This window comes from Balaenoptera physalus (genome assembly GCF_965194825.1).
Source record: "Balaenoptera physalus genome assembly, chromosome: 15".
In the NCBI taxonomy this organism is placed as follows: domain Eukaryota; kingdom Metazoa; phylum Chordata; class Mammalia; order Artiodactyla; family Balaenopteridae; genus Balaenoptera; species Balaenoptera physalus.
This window is the reverse complement of record NC_138894.1, coordinates 64,412,795-64,427,758: the sequence shown is the minus strand read 5'-3', so window position 1 is coordinate 64,427,758 and position 14,964 is coordinate 64,412,795. Positions and strand designations below refer to the sequence as shown.

Below are 14,964 nucleotides of genomic sequence, written 5' to 3'. Positions count from 1 at the left end.
TGTCTGCCTGAGATTCAGTGCTTAGCTCCTGTGCAGTCTTGTGGTACCTCCCAATGCATGCACTGACAATGGCTGCTGCAGCTCCACCTGCCACCTCATGTGTGCACTGACAATGGCTTCTTCAGCTCCATTTGGATCATACCCCAGGCATCCCGGTCTGTTTCTGCATAGCTAAACTGTGTCTTTGCTCAGATCTTGTGCCAGGATGTGGTGTGTGGAGAGCAGGGCGAGAGGGGCTGTGGTGTTTACCCCTTTGGATTGGGAAGTGTGGCAGTGTGGCAGCCACCAGTGCAAGGCTCCCTCCACCGGATTTTTGGCAAGCTAGTGCACACACACTCTTTACAAGTAGAGTTTAGGCTTCTCTAACCCTTCTGTCTCAATGGATTTCCCAGCAGGCAAGGGTGATTGTCTCCTCTGCACAGGATCCTAGGGCTGGGATCTCAGGTTGTGGTTCAACCTCCTTGCTCTGCAGGGCAAATATCCACCCATTAAGACCTTCTCTTCATTACAGATCCCTCCCAGTGGTGGAGGTCCTGAGCCAATGTCTTTTTCTTTCCATCCTATCTGGTTATGTGGAGATCATTCTTGCAGCTTTGGTTGTATAGGAGTTCTGCCAGTTTCCAATTAGTTTTCTGTGTGAAATTTTCTACATGAAGATGTATTTTTGATGTTTTGGGGGGAGTGAGCTCCACATCCTCCTACTCTACCATCTTGATCCTCCTCTAGTACCATACTGTTTTGATTACTATATCTTTGTAATATAGTTTGAAATTAGGAAATGTGGCCCTCTTGCTTCGTTTTTCATTCTTGGGATTGCCTCAGCTCTTTAGAGTCTTTGTAATTCCATACATATTTTATGATTGTTTGTTCTATTTCTGTAAAAATTGTCATAGAACTCTCGATAGTGATTGCAATGAATCTAAAGATGGCTTTGAGTAGTACACACATTTTAACAATAGTTTTCCAAATCATGAACATGGAATATCTGTCCATTTATTTTTGTCTCCTTCAATGCCTTTTGTCACTGTTTTATAGTTTTCAGTGTAAAGATACTTTACCTTCTTGGTTAAATTCATTCCGAAGTATTTTATTTTATTTTTTAAAATTTATTTATTTTGTTTATTTGTTTTTGGCTGCCTTGGGACTTCATTGCTGTGAGTGGGCTTTCTCTAGTTGTGGCGAGTGGGGGCTACTCTTCGTTGCGGTGCGCAGGCTTCTCATTGAGATGGCTTCTATTGTTGTGGACCACAGGCTCTACGTGTGCAGGCTTCAGTAGTTGTGGAATGCAGACTCAGTAGTTGTGGCTCACAGGCTCTAGGGCACAGGCTCAGTAGTTGAGGCACACAGGCGCAGTTGCTCCGCAGTATGTGGGATCCTCCTGGACCAGGGTTCAAACACGTGTCCCCTGCATTGGCAGGTGGATTCTTAACCACTGCACCACCAGGGAAGCCCATTATTTTTTATTCTATTGTGAATGGGATAGTTTTATTGCTTTTTTTAAAATTTAATTTTATTTAATTTTTTATACAGCATGTTATTATTAGTTATCCATTTTATACATATTAGTGTATGTACGTCAATCCCAATCTACTAATTCATCACAGCACCACCACCCCTCTGCTGCTTTTGCCCCTTAGTGTCCATACGTTTGTTCTCTACATCTGTGTCTCAATTTCTGCCCTGCAAACTAGTTCATCTGTACCATTTTTCTAGGTTCCACATATATGCGTTTAATATCCGATATTTGTTTTTCTCTCTCTGACTTACTTGACTCTGTATGACAGACTCTAGATTCATCCACGTCTCTACAAATGACCCAATTTTGTTCCTTTTTATGGCTGAGTAATATTCCATTGTATATATGTACCACATCTTCTTTATCCATTCGTCTGTCGATGGGCATTTAGGTTGCTTCCATGACCTGGCTATTGTAAATAGTGCTGCAATGAACATCCGGGTGCATGTGTCTTTTTGAATGATGGTTTTCTCTGGGTATATGCCCAGTAGTGGGATTGCTGGGTCATATGGTAATTCTATTTTTAGTTTTTTAAGGAACCTCCATACTGTTCTCCATAGTGGCTGTATCAATTTACATTCCCACCAACAGTGCAAGAGGGTTCCCTTTTCTCCACACCCTCTCCAGCATTTGTTGTTTGTAGATTTTTTGATGATGCCCATTCTAACTGGTGTGAAGTGATACCTCATTGTAGTTTTGATTTGCATTTCTCTAATAATTAGTGATGTTGAGCAGCTTTTCATGTGCTTCTTGGCCATCTGTATGTCTTCTTTGGAGAAATGTCTATTTAGGTCTTCTGCCCATTTCTGGATTGGGTTGTCTGTTTTTTTAATATTGAGCTGCATGAGCTGTTTATATATTTTGGAGATTAATCCTTTGTCCGTTGATTCGTTTGCAAATACTTTCTCCCATTCTGAGGGTTGTCTTTTCGTCTTGTTTATAGTTTCCTTTGCTGTGCAAAAGCTTTGAAGTTTCATTAGGTCCCATTTGTTTATTTTTGTTTTTATTTCCATTACTCTAGGAGGTGGATCAAAAAAGATCTTGCTGTGATTTATGTCAAAGAGTGTTCTTCCTATATTTTCCTCTAAGAGTTTTATAGTGTCTGGTCTTACATTTAGGTCTCTAATCCATTTTGAGTTTATTTTTGTGTATGGTGTTAGGGAATGTTCTAATTTCATTCTTTTACATGTAGCTGTCCAGTTTTTGAAGAGATTGTCTTTTCTCCATTGTATATCCTTGCCTCCTTTGTCATAGATTAGTTGACCATAGGTGTGTGGGTTTATCTCCGGGCTTTCTATCCTGTTCCATTGATCTATATCTCGGTTTTTGTATCCGTACCATGTTGTCTTGATTACTGTAGCTTTGTAGTATAGTCTGAAGTCAGGGAGTCTGATTCCTCCAGCTCCGTTTTTTTCCCTGAAGACTGCTTTCACTATTCTGGGTCTTTTCTGTCTCGATACAAATTTTAAGATTTTGTTTTGTTCTAGTTCTGTAAAAAGTGCCATTGGTAATTTGATAGGGATTGCACTGAATCTGTAGGTTGCTTTGGGTAGTATAGTCATTTTCACAATGTTGATTCTTCCAATCCAAGAACATGGTGTATCTCAACATCTGTTTATATCATCTTTACTTTTTTCATCAGTGTCTTATAGTTTTCTGCATACAGGCCTTTTGTCTCCCTAGGTAGGTTTATTCCTAGGTATTTTATTCTTTTTGTTGCAGTGGTAATTTGGAGTGTATCCTTAATTTTTCTTTCAGATCTTTCACTGTTAGTGTATAGGAATTCCAGATTTTTCTGTGCATTAATTTTGTATCCTGCAACTTTACCAAATTCATTGATTAGCTCTAGTAGTTTTCTGGTGGCATCTTTAGGATTCTCTATGTGTAGTATCACGTCTTCTGCAAACAGTGACAGTTTTACTTCTTCTTTTCCAATTTATATTCCTTTTATTTCTTTTTCTTCTCTGATTGCCATGCCTAGGACTTCCAAAACTATGTTGAATAATAGTGGTGAGAGTGGAGATCCTTGTGTTGTTCCTGATCTTAGAGGAAATGTTTTCAGTTTTTCACCATTGAGAATGATGTTTGCTGTGGGTTTGTCATATATGGCCTTTATTATGTTGAGGTACATTCCCTCTATGCCCACTTTCTGGAGAGTTTTTATCATAAATGGGTATTGAATTTTGTCAAAAGAGTTTTCTGCATCTATTGAGATGATCATATGGTTTTTATTCTTCAATTTGTTAATATGGTGTATCACATTGATTGATTTGCGTGTATTGAAGAATCCTTGCATCCCTGGGATAAATCTCACTTCATCATAGTGTATGATCCTTTTAATGTATTGTTGGATTCTGTCTGCTAGTATTTTGTTGAGGATTTTTGCATTTATATTCATCAGTGATATTGGTCTGTAATTTTCTTTTTTTGTAGTATCTTTGTCTGGTTTTGGTATCAGGGTGATGGGGACCTCATAGAATGAGTTTGGAGTGTTCCTTCCTCTGCAATTTTTTGGAGGAGTTTGAGAAGGATGGGTGTTAGCTGTTCTCTAAATGTTTGATAGAATACACTTGTGAAGACATCCGGTCCTGGACTTTTGTTTGTTGGAATATTTTTAATCACAGTTTCCATTTCATTACTTGTGATTGGTCTGTTCATATTTTCTATTTCTTCCTGGTTGAGTCTTGGAAGGTTATACCTTTCTAAGAATTTGTCCATTTCTTCCAGGTTGTCCATTTTATTGGCAAAGGGTTGCTTGTAGTAGTCTCTTAGGATGCTTTGAATTTCTTCAGTGTCTGTTGTAACTTCTCCTTTTTCATTTCTAATTTTATTGGTTTGAGTCCTCTCCCTCTTTTTCTTGATGAATTCAGCTAATGGTTTATCAATTTTGTTTATCTTCTCAAAGAACCAGCTTTTAGTTTTATTGATCTTTGCTATTGTTTTCTTTGTTTCTATTTCATTTATTTCTGCTCTGATTTTTATGATTTCTTTCCTTCTACTAACTTTGGGTTTTGTTTGTTCTTCTTTCTCTAGCTCCTTTAGGTGTAAGGTTAGATTGTTTATTTGAATTTTTTCTTGTTTCTTGAGGTAGGTTTGTATTGCTATAAACTTCCCTCCTAGAACTGCTTTTGCTGCATCCCATAGGTTTTGGATAATCGTGTTTTCATTGTCATTTGTCTCTAGGTATTTTTTGACTTCATCCTTGATTTCTTTAGTGATCTCTTGGTTATTTAGTAATGTATTGTTTAGCCTCCATGTGTTTGTGCTTTTTATGTTTTATTCCCAGTAATTTACTTCTAATCTCATAGCGCTGTGGTCTGAAATGATGCTTGATATGATTTCAATTTTCTTAAATTTACTGAGTCTTGATTTGTGACCCAAGATATGATCCATCCTGGAGAATGTTCTGTGCGCACTTGAGAAGAAAGTAATCTGCTGTTTTTGGATGGAATGTCCTTAAATATCAATGAAATCTACCTGGTCTATTGTGTCATTTAAAGCTTGTGTTTCCTTAGTAATTTTGTGTTTGGATGATCTGTCCATTGGTGTAAGTGAGGTGTTAAAGTCCCCCACTATTATTGTATTACTGTCAATTTCCTCTTTTATAGCTGTTAGCAGTTGCCTTATGTATTGAGGTGTTCCTATGTTGGGAGCATATATATTTATAATTGTTATATCTTATTCTTGGATTGATCCCTTGACCATTATGTAATGTCCTTCCTTGTCTCTTGTAACATTCTTTATTTTAAAGTCTATTTTATCTGATATGAGTATAGCTACTCCAGCTTTCTTTTGATTTCCATTTGCATGGAATATCTTTTTCCATCCCGTCACTTTCAGTCTGTATGTGTCCCTAGGTCTGAAGTGGGTCTCTTGTAGACAGCATATATATGGGTGTTGGTTTTGTATCCATTCAGCGAGCCTGTGTATTTTTGTTGGAGCATTTAATCCATTCATGTTTAAGGTAATTATCGATATGTATGTTCCTGTTACCATTTTCTTAATTGTTTTGGGTTTGTTTTTGTAGGTCCTTTTCTTCTCTTGTGTTTCCCACTTAGAGAAGTTCCATTAGCATTTGTTGTAGAGCTGGTTTGGTGGTGCTGAATTCTCTTAGTTTTTGCTTGTCTGTAAATCTTTTGATTTCTCCTTGGAATCTGAATGAGATCCTTGCCAGGTAGAGTAATTTTGGTTTTAGATTCTTCCCTTTCATCACTTAAAATATATCGTGCCACTCCCTTCTGGCTTGTAGAGTTTCTGTTGAGAAATCAGCTCTTAACCTTATGGGAGTTCCCTTTTATGTTATTTGTTGTTTTTCCCTTGCTGCTTTCAATAATTTTTCTTTGTCTTTAATTTTTGGCAATTTGATTACTATGCGTCTCAGTGTGTTTCTCCTCGGGTTTGTCCTGTATGGGACTCTCTGTGTTTCCTGGACTTGGGTGGGTATTTCCTTTCCCATGTTAGGGAAGTTTTTGACTATAATCTCTTTAAATATTTTCTCAGATCCTTTCTCTTCTCCTTCTGGGACCCCTATAAGGCGAATGTTGTTGTGTTTAATGTTGTCCCAGAGGTCTCTTACACTGTCTTCATTCCTTTTCATTCTTTTTTCTTTATTCTGTTCCACAGCAGTGAATTCCACCATTCTGTCTTCCAGGTCACTTATCCATTCTTCTGCCTCAGTTATTCTGCTATTGATTCCTTCTAGTGTATTTTTCAATTCAGTTGTTGTATTGTTCATGTCTGTTTTTTGTTCTTTAATTCTTCTAGGTCTTTGTTAAACATTTTGTGCAACTTCTTAATCTTTGCCTCCATTCTTTTTCCAAGGTCCTGGATCATCTTCACTATCATTATTCTGAATTCTTTTTCTGGAAGGTCGCCTATCTCCACTTCATTTAGTTGTTTTTCTGGGGTTTTATCTTGTTCCTTCATGTGGTACATAACCCTCTGCCTTTTCATCGTGTCTGTCTTTCTGTGAATGTGGTTTTTGTTCCACAGCCTACAGGATTGTAGTTCTTCTTGCTTCTGCTGTGTGCCCTCTGGTGGATGAGGCTATCTAAGAGGCTTGAGCAAGTTTACTGATGGGAGGGACTGGTGGTGGGTAGAGCTGGCTGTTGCTCTGCTGGGCAGAGCTCAGTTGATAGTTTTCTTTCTTTTTCAGATATGCTATTGTTAGTGTATAGAAATGCAACTGGTTTCTGTTTGTTTTGTATATCCTGCAACTTTACTGAACTCATTGATTAATTCCGTCTGCTTTTTGGTGTAGTCTTTAGGGTTTTCTGCATATAAGATCATATATCTTATATGAAAACAGAGAAAATTTTATTTCTTCTTTCCAATTTAGATGATTTTTATGTTTTTTTACTAGCCTTATTGCTTTGTCTAGGACTTCCAGTAATATATTGAATAGGAGTGGTAAGAGTGGATGCCTTTGTCTTGTTGCTGATCTTAGAGTAAAAGCTTTCAAACTTTTACCATTAAGATGCTATCTGGGGGCTTGTCGTATATGGCCTTTATTTTAAAAATTATTTCATTGAGGTATATTATTTTCATACCCAGCTTTTGCAAGTTTTATCATGAATGACTGTTGAATGTTGTTAAATTTTTTTCTTCCCCATTGAGATGATTATATAACTTTTATCTTTCATTCTATTGATCTAGTGTATCACATTTATTAATTTGTTTATGTTGAACCATTCTTGCATCCCAGAGTTGAATTCCACATGATCATAATGTATGATCCTTTAAAAATGCTGTTGAATTCAATTTGCTAATATTTTATTGAGAATTTTCTCATCTGTATTCATCAGCAATATTGACCTGTAGTTTTCTATTCTTATATATCCTTATTTGGCTTTGGTATCAAGATAATACTGGTCTCATAAAATGAGTTTGGGAGTGTTTCCTCCTTTTTCTTTTTCTTTTTTTTGTCAAACTATGTGTTTTATTTCAACAGACATCCCTGATTTGAAAAAATAAGGTGGAGGGGAGAGGGTTCAACATTTCATCACACCCAACAGTGAGCAAAACTTCCATCCAAGAACTCAGAGCCCCTTTGAGGCCTCACTTGTGTCTTTATTAGCTCCAAGACAGAAAGGAGCTGAATCTTCTAATTTTTGTTAAGAAAAATCTGTCAAACATATTCATTCTTTTAGAGGTGAGAGCAAGATCTTTAGGGAAAGAGATCCTGGGCTTAGAGCAGCTGGGGTACCAGAGGTGAAGCTGAGGACTGGGCCAGCTGGGCTGCAGGAAATCCTAAAAGCAATATTTGAATCCACATTTGGCTTGGGTCACTAGTGGCTGAGCTTATTCTTTGACCAGGTGCTCTCCGGTTCCAGTTCCCAGCTCCTTAGCCTGATGAATCAGATATGTGACCAGGTGTTTCTACTGCTGCTGGCCTATTGGCTGTTCACCTTTCTTTCTGAAATACTTCATGGTTTGGGGGGTTTTTTTTTTCGGTTTTTTTTTTGTGGTACTTGTGTTTTTACTTCAGTATGTTTGGAATTTTCTGAAATAAAGTTTTTCTTTTTAGAGCTTCCTCCTCCCTACCCTACCATACCCTCGGTTGCTGGACATACACTGAGCCTGGGGCAGGAGCAGAAATGGGAGCTGTTGGACATCATCTGGGAGGGAGAGCACAGTGAGGTGGTGTGGAAGGACTATCTCCCTCTGTAGGCTTCCAACTGATCAGGCTGGCAGGACTGGGCTGTCCTTCCTGGTTTTCAAAGATGGGAGGGACTGTCTAATCAGGTACCCAACAACCAGGAAGCAGAATCAGGACAAATGAGGGTCAGATTAGTGTTCAAATCCTGGGTGATGTGATCAGAGTGTAGCCACTCCTCTTACCCTTCTAATGTAGCCTCTCTTCATCTCTGTGGTCTGGGGTGAGGTGTTTTAGCCTCACCCCTGGATTCTGGTATTTTCACAATGGTGTCTTGCCTATGGATGTTTGCTAGTTGGCTTCTTGTAAGAGGGAATGAAGTTCAGGAACTACCTTGTCACTATCATGATGACTCCAGTATTAGTATTGTTATTCAGAGACCATAGTTTCTATTTTGTGTTATGAGTAGCTATGTTGATATCTTTGAAACTAAATTTTACATCATGAGATAAATTAGATTCAATTGTTAGATTAATGAGGCTAAGTAAAATCTGTAATAATGAATTCAGAATAAATTAATCAGTAAGAACTCTTGATGTATTTTATCTTTAAAAATACGAATGTTTTACTATTGACCACTAAAAAGGCATGGAAATAATATGAAATCCAGTACTAAATGATCACAGCCATCATCCAGTATGAGGGTAATAACACTGGATGGAGATCAAATGTGATAAATATATGTTGAGGCATCTTGCATTGATCATCGATGACAATATAACTCGAACTGAGGATTATGATGAACTGAAACCTTTGTAATTGAGGTTCAATAAACAAAAAAGATGAGGTTCAATAAACAAACAAGATGAAATAAAGCAAAAATAAAAACACTGACTGCTTACTCCAGGGCTAGTACTACCATTTCATCTCTGCTAGCATCTCTTGTTTTTGTATTAGGTGGTGACCTCTTGACATCATCAAATGTGGTCCTAGGTAGCACTTTATCTAGAGTTGGTCAAGTCCCTCAATTCTGGGAATAAGTCCTTTGAGGGAGGAGCTGGTTCAGACAAAGTTATTCTTATTTGGTATAAAGCTACAGTAGTTACAGGAAGAAGCACTTGTTCTGGGTTACACCTTGCTTGCTTCATTATTTTGAATGAAATTGTGTGGGGATGTGATGACAGGAGTGGCTTCCATCATTTTGGAACATTGAAAAGAAGACCTGGGAAACTGTATTGATGCCAGTCTTAAACTCTTGCTGCTGGCTTAACAACTGACTACAAGAACTAACCTCTCCTATACTTGTTAAGTGAGAAAAAGAAAAACAAAGTCTCTAGTCCAGGCTGCTATTGCCTGATTATTGTCTCACTTGAAGACAAAGCCTTTCCTAACTGACACATTAGAAATTGTATAAAATCTCTATGTTAAAAAGAAACACTGCCTATTGGTTATCAATGCTACCATAATCACCAGCACTAGGAGTGAGTATTTAATTCTTTCCATTTGTGTGTTTTTTGTTTTTTGTTTTTTTTATTATTGCTGTGGTGTTGGTCTTTCCTGAATGCTTAACTCTGTTGCTCTGCTGTAGGAACTGGAAGGTCATTAGTTGAGGATGGGGGTGGGAGGATGCTTTGTCCCAATCAACTATTTTGTCCCCAACACCAACCAAGTTAACACTTTGTTTTTACATTAACCTTGTTCCTATTTGAGCATTTTTTCCTCCAACCCAATAAGTTCTATGCTTGCATTAGAGAAAGAAGAATAGAAGCTCTGATAACTTTCATTAAAAATAATATAATATATTGACTATTGTACTGGACTTTTGGAAACATTTGTCTTTAAACAATGTTTGAGTAAGTTCCTCAGATATGAGCAAAACATTTCAGGGAAAAAAGTTAACCTGAATTTTGGCTGATTAAGGCAACTTGGTAGAGTCTGAGAGTAATTTGCTAAGTGGTAACCTGGAGGCATCAAAGAAGTAATTTTTCTCATAAATTGCCTGAATCCCTCTCAAAAGAGTATTCAGCCTCTCTAAAGTAAAGTAAAAGTAATAGCTCTTAACCTTTTATGGGGTCATCTTTCAGATCTCTTTAAAATGTGAGCATCTTCTCAGAAATAATCATATGCATATTTATAAAACTATTGTGTAAAATTTCAGGGAGGTACACAAGTTCACTGCAGTGTTTCACAGACTCTGTATCTTCCCATTTTTCTTGCTTCTATCTTACATAGTAGTCCTAGTGACTACTCAATGATTGTAAGACATCCTGAACTTTTGTGACCCCCCTACTTTTGCCATGATCTTTCAATAATTACAAATGCCGGGGTTATTATTCTGATGAACCAAGAGCACTTGGTAAATGCTCTATTGGTTGTGCATGATTCAGATAAGCTACAATAGACTCCCTGCAGCAGCAAAGCTATGGCTATGGTTTCAGATTGGCAATAAGACTCATGAGACATATATAAGAAGGCAATACTATCTAATAATACAGTAATCTAATACTATAGTTAATAAGCTTTTTAGAAGGATACAAAGCAGGAAATACAGGAAGTACAATATCTTCAACTCATTAGGAAGCCTGAGTGGTACCCAAAAATGCAGCAACTTTTGTCTCCTTACTTGTATGAGGCATGTATGGCTGCCACAGCTGAGTACCAAAGAATGTGAGGATCACCCTGACCTACGGAAGGGCATACCCCTCTACCCACCAATTTTATATACCACTGTTGTCGAAGCCTTGCATCCCAACTCACATCTCTCCCAACCCAGTGCAGTACCACATCACAAAGGAGGCATAAACAACATTCTTCATTTGTCATCACTACTATTTCCAAGGAAAACTTTTCAAGCAGCACTGCATCAGCCTAGCCCCAACGTTAACCCTTTATTTACACTGCTCTTTATCCTCTAAGAAACTCTAATGTTAGATTGGAACGCTGGTATGAATTAGTACCACAGTGCCAGGCCTAATTTCACAGGCGTTTCCAATGTAATGTGGATTATGAGATAACAGTAAATTATAATAAAATATAGAATGCAATCAGTAATAGATGTCTAAATCAAATGCATCAATTTGATTCTGTTAAGGTTGCAGAGACATCATTAAACCTTCACAGAGAAGACAGCATTTAAATGAGGCTCAGAAAAGAGGTTAAGTTTGTCTGATTTTTATACAATGAACAAATGTTTTGAGGAGGTATAACTTCCTTTAAAAAAGATGGTCTTTCATTTATTAATATAGAAATAAATCAGTCCCACAAAATTCTCTCAAAATATGTCTAATCTCTGGAGCAAGTATTAAATTTTAAAGCGTCTTCAGTATGTCCCAGGTATGACATTGAAGTAGGTTCAGTTTTGCATGAGAACACTAAAAGGAAAACTACATTCCTCATGGACTTAATGTATATCAGGTACTGTGCTAAATGATTTATAAATGCTATCTTAATTATCTCCAGCTTCATAACAATTCTGTGAGGTTGATATTCTGCCCATTCAAGATGGAGAACCTAAGACTCAGGGCCATTAAATAATCTGCCCAAGTGCTCCCATCTGGTAACCAGTGGATCCAGGATGTTAACCAAGGTCTAACTGAATTCAATTCAAAGGATTTTTTCCCAAGTGTATTATGATGCTCTGACACCACACTGTTAAAGTTGCCTACACAAATTAGAGACTGTTCAGAACAGGATAAGCATATGTTGGAGAATAAGGACAACGTGTAAGAAAGAATATTGAAAGAACTAGGGATTATTAGGGGAGAGTTGCCAGATATGAATAATACTCAGACTCACTCTAGGTTCTGAGCCAACTGAGATGAAACTCAAGGATTTGGATGAAGGATGGAATACATCCAATATCAGCTTTGTTATCCAAAGCACACAGCTTACTGTTCACACTGAATGTGAAAATCTAGCTTGGACCTAACAGTGAAGAGAGGCTTTCCACACTCTTAATTATGAGTTGAACTCCCTTGCCCACCCAGTTTCAGGCCAAGCAGTTGAATAACCATTATTTCCTATAGTTAGGAGGACTGGGGTGGTCTTTAGTGGTGAGCTTACCACGTAGACAGAATTGAGGAGAATATCTGCCATTTACAGGCATTCTTGTCATCTGAGAGAGAAACTGCTGAGAGGCCAAGACAGACATGGAATATTAACTCTGACCATTAGAGAGGGATGCATATTAGGCCTTTGCCTGTATGAATCACTTTCTCCAGGTGGAAGAGAGAAGATGGTGTGGGTGGATGGTGTGAATAGAGAGAGAACCTGACATCGTGTTTCTCATACTCATCACTGCTGAAAAAAGAAATAAAATTACTCTTATGTAACCTCATGGGTAAAGAAATGTTCCTCTTTCTCCATCCCTGCAACACACAGACCCTAGAAAGAAAAGACAGAAATGGGGGCGGAGGCAGGTAAATGGCAGCTGCTTTCAATTATTTAAAAGGCCCTAATATGGTAAAAGAAAAGGCCTCATTCAGAAGACAAATGTTGATAAGTTAGCAAGCCACAGTTCTGCTTATTATAAGAAAGACCTTGTCATGAATTAGAGCTAGCCATTAGTAGAATGAGCTGCCTCAGTGTTGCATTAGCAAAGACTTATGCCAAAATTGCTCATGATTAATGTTCCAATGACCAGCAAACTCAGGAAAAATTCTTCTAATGAAAATCTTGCATCCTTACTTACTTTTAATTCTTGAGGGTCTTGACTCTTCCTGCTTCTTAAATACTCGGATAGCTTTTCATCTTTTTAAAAGTCAGTAGAGCCATTTATCAGAAGCATTAAAGTAGACACTGGATGACCATTTTTTCTCTCTCAGTTAAGAAAACAGAGCACACAGTTTTCCAACATTGCAGGAGGGAGACTAAGCTATTTATTGAGGAAGTTTTTAGTTGGGGAACAGGGCTGCAAGTGAAGAAGAGTCATGTTACTCTAGGGATTATATAAAATCAATTGTAATTGATTTAAAAAGCTCATCACTTTTTAGTATTAAAACTTTAAATATCAGCAAGATACTACTTGCAAAATACTTTATCATTTCTATTGTGAATTAAGAAGATATTGTAGCATGATGACTTCCAATCCTTTTTTTCTTTTGGAGTATTTTCATTTATTTATTTGACAAATAGATATTTTTATTCACTGAGGTAGAATTTACATACAGTAAAATTCACCATTCTTATGTGATGTGTGTATGATGTATGATGGGTGTAATCATCACTACAATCAAGATACAGAACATTTCTCTCAACCCCCAAAAGTCCCTTTCTGCTTCCTTGTGGTCAAACCTCTCTCCCCACCCCCTCCTCTTGTAATCACTGGTCTGATTTTGACTTTTCAAGAATGTCATATAAATGGGGTGGTACAGTCAGTGACTTTTCTAGTCTCGCTTCTTTCATTTAGCATGATGCTTTTGAGATTCAACCATGTTGTTGCATGTATCTGCCCATTCCTTTTTATTGCTGAGTAGTATTCTATTATATGGATATGCCACAATCTGTTTATTCATTCTACAGTTGGTATACATGTAATGGTTTTCCAATTGAGCAGAAAGAGACTATATTAATCAGGAGACTTTTGGCTTAGAGTAACAGGAAGTTCCAATTGACTTAAACAATAGAAAATATATTTTCTCATGAAACAGCAAGTCCAGACATAGGATGGTTCCAGATTTTGATTCAGTGAATCAACAATGTCATAATAGTCTCAGGTTCTTTTCTTCTTCTCTGGTTTTTCCATCTTGTGTTCAACTCTATCACTGGGTTGGTTCTTCCCCTGGCTTCCAGATGACTGAAGCAGGTCCACATGACTTATGCATTTGTAACATGCAGGAGAAGAGACCACTTCTTTGCAATAGCACCTCATTCCCCAGAACACACACACAGATTTCTCTTCATGTTTTATTGGCCAATAGGAATCCTGTCAGGGGCCATTTCAGGAAGAAGGAAATCTGAGTGAATAAAGATCCAGACCTTTTTCTGTTTTGTATATTATTTTGTCCAGATTAAGTATCTGTTCTCCATATTCTATATATCCTGATTGAAAAAATATTTATGAAGCTTATTGATTAAAAGAAAAATTTGAGGGCCATTTATACATAGTACATGTGAGGAAATAGCTTGTGCTTTTATGAGCTAATCTGATTCCATTACTACAACTAATTTTCTTTCAAAAATGTTAATTATCTGGTATCATAATCTGAAGCACATGCATCACTGAAAATAAAATCCAAGAGAAAAACCTGAATTGTCACTTTCTCTTTTTTTTTTCATTTAATCCAGAGTTGTTTATAATTCTTTGAAAATTTTCACATTGGTAAAAAAATATATATTCAAGATATCGATGCACTGAGTTAAATTCTCACTCTAATATAAAATTGTGAATAGTGCTATTAGAATTTTATTTTATAAATATAATTATTTGCATTTTTTCCTGAGTAGTTGTATTTTTTATTTCTCAATTTCCTTTAAATCTACTTAAATATATTAAATTGGTATATACTATAATCAGGCTTCATATTTACTATCAATTTTTATCTAAGAAAATAACAACACACACACATATATACCATGCATTACATATACATATCACAAATGAAATTATATTCCGTCAAGTAAAAAGGCTGTACTTTTAAAGATGATATATGTCGAAATGATATAATAGGGTTTTATTTCTTCAAATCTTTGGTTCAAGTATATGATAAAATATTTTGGGATTATTTTTGTTCTCCTGTGGAAAAGTACGCTGGATTAACTGCAAACAGATGGTTTGTGGATGTTTTGTAGTTTTACTTCTATTACCCATTTTTATTATTTGAGATATGTCTAAAAGGTGAAAATTCAATGGATT

The 14,964-nt window shown here is 36.8% G+C and overlaps 2 long non-coding RNA genes across 2 annotated transcripts in view; one reads left to right on the top strand and one right to left on the bottom strand.

The window, feature by feature from the left end:
• The window catches only part of LOC309644279, a 249,827-nt gene that overhangs the window by 170,791 nt on the left and 64,072 nt on the right, over window positions 1–14,964 (top strand). The gene's annotated exons all lie outside the window — the stretch shown is intronic.
• Window positions 7,420–14,964, bottom strand: part of LOC309644264 — a 665,166-nt gene continuing 657,621 nt past the window's right edge. Inside the window, exon 8 of the long non-coding RNA XR_014254323.1 lies at window positions 7,420–14,034. This is a non-coding gene — a long non-coding RNA (uncharacterized lncRNA). The remainder of the gene's footprint in view (window positions 14,035–14,964) is intronic.